Below are 5822 nucleotides of genomic sequence, written 5' to 3'. Positions count from 1 at the left end.
GTAATAGAGAGTTGACTTACCAGAGTCCTCCTGCTACTCCTGCCAGGCCCTCAGGATGCATGATTGCCACGACTTGCTCCTCCCATGCTGTTAGTTGGGGGAGGAGGTGGGGGTCCACCCCCAGTCCTCTGTACTGCTATCTGGTGTCTTGCTGTCACGGAACGCACATTCACCCATAGGTCGTTCCACCTCTTCCTGATGTCATCCCTTTTTCTTGGGTGCTGTCCCACGGCGTTCACCCTGTCCACAATTCTCCACCATAGCTCCATCTTCCTAGCAATGGATGTCTGCTGCACCTGTGATCCGAATAGCTGTGGCTCTACCCTGATGATTTACTCCACCTTGACCCTTAGCTCCTTCCCTGAGAACCTGGGGTGTCTTTGTGGTGCCATGGGTGTAGTGTGTGTGGTGTGTGTGAAGGTTTGTGGGGTGATGTGTTGGGGTGTGTGCTGTAAGGTGTGTGGATGGTGTATGGGTGATGGTGTTTAGTGGCTCTGATTCTGTGGGTTCTCTTGGTCCGTCTGTCTCAGTTGGCAATATTTGTTCGTCGTAAGGGGTTGTGGGTATTGTGTGTGTGTGTTTTATAGTGTTAAGGGTGTGTGGGTGTGGTGTGTGTATGTGTGTCAGGTGTGTGTAGCTTGAATTGTCCAATGTAGTGTTGTTCTGTTGAATGTCCGCTGCGGTGCTTCGTGGGTCATAATGCTGTGGGCGTAGTTCTGTTGGTGTAACGGTGTGGGTTTTGGTACTGCCAATTTATCACCGACCTTTGGACTGGTGGACTTGTGTGTGTGTCTGTATAGTGACAGATTGCTATGTGTGTCATAATAAGGGTAGCGGTAATCTGCTGCAGCGCCGGTATGTTGGCAGTGGTCGGCATGGCGTTAAGCAGGACTTACCGCCATTGTCAAAATAAGGGCCTTTATTTACTTTTAAAAGACTTAAGACACTTTGGGCCATATTTATACTTTTTGACGCAAAACTGCGCTAACGCAGTTTTGCGCAAAAAAAATTAGCGCCGGCTAATGCCATTCTGAAGCGCCATGCGGGCGCCGTATTTATTGAATGGCGTTAGCCGGCGTTAGTCGACCGGCGTTGCATGGTGTGCGTGAAAAAAAACCACGTACACCAGGCAGCCCCGGCATAGGGAAAAATGGCGTTTGGGCGTCCAAAAATGGGGCAAGTCAGGCTGAGGCAAAAAAATCGTCTTAACCCGATTTGCGCCATTTTTTTGGGGCGCCCAGACGCCATTAACATGACTCCTGTCTTAGCAAAGACAGGAGTCATGCCCCCTTGCCCAATGGCCATGCCCAGGGGACTTCTGTCCCCTGGGCATGGTCATTGGGCATAGTGGCATGTAGGGGGGCACAAATCAGGCCCCCAATGCCACAAAACATTTTTTTTTAAAAAACTTACCACAACTTACCTTTTCTTCCCTGGGATGGGTCCCTCCAGCCTTGGGTGTCCTCCTGGGGTGGGCAAGGGTGGCAGGGGGTGTCCCTGGGGGCTTGGGAGGGCACCTCTCGGCTCATTCTGAGCCCACAGGTCCCTTAACGCCTGCCCTGACCCAGGCGCTAAAATCCGGCGCAAATGCAGGTTTTTTAGTTCGCCCACTCCCGGGCGTCATTTTTGCCCGGGAGTATAAATCCGACGCAATAGCATCAGAGTCATTTTTTAAGACGGGAACGCCTACCTTGCATATCATTAACGCAAGGAAGGTGTTCACGCAAAAAAATGACGCTAACTCCATGAACTTTGGCGCTAGACGCATCTAACGCCAAAGTATAAATATGGAGTTAGTTTTGCAAACGGAGTATAAATATGCCCCTTTATATCACTTTTTAGGAATATCTCAACATTTACTTATTGCATCTTTAATTGTCTTGACCTGCATTTATCTAGATAAATATTATATATTTTTCTAAGCACTGTGTGGTGTATTTTTGTGGTGCTATATTGTGTTATTGTATGATTTATTGTACAAATACTTTACACATTGCCTTCTAAGTTAAGCCTGACTGCCCAGTGCCAAGCTACCAGAAGGTGGGAACAGGATAATTTGGATTGTGTGTGATTTAGCATGACTAGATTGAGGGTCCTTGCTTGGACAGGGGGTAACCTGACTTCCAACCAAAGACCCCATTTCTTACATTGGTGATCCGCGGTGAGGATAGGACTTGTATTTGTGTAGTGACATACAGTAGGTAAGTATTTCAATACCTACCCACAGTTGAAGGTCAACTTGATTTTTTATCTCTTTTTGCAATTTCGATTTTTCCTGACAAATTGTGAATAAAATCCTCATTCAACATGTCTCTTGCTGGGTCTCAAGCAGGAGATGAAGATTTTGATCTGGCTATGCTGGAGACCTACACTGTTAAGCAGCTGAAGGTATTCTGCAGAGATATGGGTGTACCTACCCAGAAAGCCTCCTGGAAGGAGGAATTCCAAATGGCGCTGAGGGCCTGGGCAAGAGCCCAAAAAGAGGAGGATGTTGAGGAGGGTCCAGAGGATGGCCCCTCAGAGGATTTTTTGCCATCAGTGGATGAGATTACCATTGCAATTGTGCCCCCTGCCAAACCAGGGAGCAGTGTCTCTGATCAAGGCCTGACCGCAGAGGAAAGGAGAGAGGAGAGAGAGTTTCAATTGCAGATGGCAAGGTTAAAAATTGAGGCTCAACAGGATGAAAGGAGGGCAGAGAGTGAAGTCAAGCAAGCTGAGGCTGAAAGAGCAGCCGAGCAGATTGAAGATGACAGAGCTGAAGCTGCAGCTGAGATAGCCTTGGCTGAGAAAAAACTTTTGTTGGCTCATGAACTGAGTCTCAAGGAGCTGGAGATCAAGGCGAGACAGTTTGAGTACAGCAGTGATGGTGGCAGCATAAATGCAGGACCTGTTGGGGGGAAAAGGTTTGTATACCCAAGAATGTGGTGCCACGTTTTGTGGTAGGAGATGACATTGAAAAGTGGCTGGCTGCCTATGAAGTAGCATTAAGGGCCCATGGACTCTCTGAGAAGCACTAGGGGGCGACCTTGTGGTTTTATGTACCAGCAGTGGGGAGGGACACACTTCATACACTATCTCCACAGGATAGGAATGTCTTTACTCACATGAAAGCCGCTTTACTGGCTATGTTTGGGCTGAACTCTGAAAAATACCATCAGAGTTTTAGGGACAGCACCAAACTTTCCACACAAACTTGGGTAGATTGTTATGATTTCTCCAATAAGGCATTGGATGGATGGGTGCAGGACAGTAAATTAGATGATTACAAAGGGTTATATGACTTGATTCTGAGAGAGCATATGCTCAGTATTTCTTTTACAGAGTTGTGCCAACACTTAGTAGATAGTAAGCTGACTGATTCCAGGAAGCTTGCTCAGGAGGTGGACCTCTCGGTTAGCACCAGAGTGTCTAAAAAGTTATCTGGATGAGACACCCACAACGGTGGTCAGGGTTCCCAACAGACGAAAGAGGGGGGAGAAAAACTTAAAGATAAGGAGTTCTCTAAAGGCCCCCAAAACAATTCCCAAGGGGGGGTGGTAACCATTCCCCTTCTAGATTTGGGAAGAAACCAGGGTTCTTTGACAGAAAGTTAGGGAAGTTTATCCCCAAATGTTTAGAGTGCTACCAGCATGGACACTCTAAGTGCGACTCCCAGTGTTCCAAGAGATCACAGTCCACCACTGGACAGACACCTGGGTTGGCTAGTGTAGCGCTCGGGGGAAGACAGTCCCAGTTAGCTTTGGGGGGCAGACCTATTGTCCCTGTGAGATAGAGAGATGGTGCCTAAAGCTCACATGCCTGCAAATACTTCAAAGTATAGGCAGTGGGTCACCATTGATGGGCAAAGGATTGAGGCTCTGCTTGACACAGGATCCAGTTTGACTATTGTCAAGAGTCATCTGGTGTCAGCAGAGCAGATAGTCTCTAATACACCAGGTCATAGTCGCTGACAATTGTGAGAGTCACCTACCGGTGGCTCTGGTTCCCTTTGAGTTGGGGGGTGTCTGGTACTGAAAGAAGCTGTGAGTCCTGCCATGTCTGTAGATTGCCTGTTAGGTAATGATCTTGAGCATACTGCCTGGAAAGAGGTAGAGCTCAGATCCCACCTGGAGATGTTAGGTTTGCCTGAGTGGTTCGGCGTGGCCACAAGGTCCATAGCTGCCCGGGAAGTGAGTCAAGGTCATCTGGAGCCTGGAACAATGGCCCAGACAGCTGCACAGAGGAAAGGCAAGAGGCACAGGAAACCCGCTTCAGATGTTCCCACTGTGGTGGACGGGGCCCCTGAGGAGGAGGAGGCCCCTGAGCCAACTGGAGAGGACATAGCTGACCTGGGCAGTCTATCTGAACTTGCTGGCTGGCAAGTAGAGGGTGGGCCAACCAGGGCAGAATTCTGCAAGGCACAGAAAGAATGTCCCACCCTTGAGGGTCTGAGGCGACAGGCCACAGCCCAAGCAGTTTGAGAAGCCTCTGGCACTCACCATATTTACTGGGAGAATGATCTCCTTTACAGTGAGCCTAAGGTTCCGGGCCCTGGGGCAGAACGAGTGCTGGTGGTCCCCCAGTGTTACTGGGCCTTCCTACTGGGTCTGGCTCACACCATTCCCCTGACAGGACATCTTGGCCAAGACAAGACCTTTGATAGGTGGCCTCAGATAATTTCTGCAGAGCCTGCCCCACCAGCCAGGCTAGTGGGAAGACAGGGAAAAAGCTTAAAGCCCCCCTGATCCCACTCCCCGTTGTTGGCACCCCCTTTGAAAGGGTGGGCATCGACATTGTTGGTCCCTTGGACTCCAAAACTGCCTTTGGCAACAGGTTTATACTGGTTTTGGTGGACCATGCCACCCACTATCCAGAGGCAATCCCTCTGAGAACAGTGACTGCACTGGTGGTTACCAGAGCCCTGCTGGGAATATTTACCCGTGTGGGATGACCTAAGGAAGTTGTGTCTGAAAGAGGCACAAACCTCATGTCTGCATACATGAAGTCCATGTGGGATGAGTGTGGGGTGACCTACCTGTTTACCACCCCTTATCATCATCAATCCAACGGGCTTGTTGAGAGATTCAACAAAACCCTTAAAGGCATGATCAGTGGCCTGACTGAAGCCATGAGGCATAAGCGGGACATCCTTTTGCCATACCTGCTGTTGGCTTATAGGGAGGTGCCCCAGAAAGGGATGGGGTTCAGCCCCTTTGAAATTCTCTATGGTCACCCTGTCAGGGGACCACTAAGGAACAGTTAAAGAGAGCTGGGAGAAATCTCCAATGACACCTCCCCAGGATGTGGTCAGCTACATGCTGGCCCTTCGCAACCAAATCCAATGCTTCTGGAAGCAGGCCAAGAGTAACCTTGAGGCCAGTCAAGAGGTGATGAAGGAGTGGTATGACCGGAAGGCCACTCTGGTTGAGTTCTCACCTGGAGACAAGGTTCAAGCAATGGAGCCATTACAGCCTAGGGCTCTCCAGGTCTGCTGGTCTGGCCCATTTGTGATTAAGGAGTGGAAGGGGGAGGCCACTTATCTAGTGGACCTCAAGACCCCTAGGCATCACCTAAGGGTTCTCCATCACAACAGACTCAAACCTCACTTTGAGAGGACTGAGGTCAGTATGCTCCTGGTCACAGATAGGGTATGGAAGAGGAGAGTGAACCTCTCCCCGACCTCCTCTCTGCCAAAGAAGGTGATGGGTCAGTGGACGGTGTAATTCTCTCTGACTCCCTGACTCTAGATCAGATAGGAGACTGCTATGAGTTATTGGAGCAGTTCTCTTCCCTGTTTTCCCTTACTATTGGACTTACCCATCTGTGTATCCATGACATTGACA

Source organism: Pleurodeles waltl, chromosome 1_2 (assembly GCF_031143425.1).
Source record: "Pleurodeles waltl isolate 20211129_DDA chromosome 1_2, aPleWal1.hap1.20221129, whole genome shotgun sequence".
Taxonomy (NCBI): Eukaryota; Metazoa; Chordata; class Amphibia; order Caudata; family Salamandridae; genus Pleurodeles; species Pleurodeles waltl.
The sequence above is the reverse complement of the archived record's forward strand: the minus strand, read 5'-3'. Positions refer to the sequence as shown.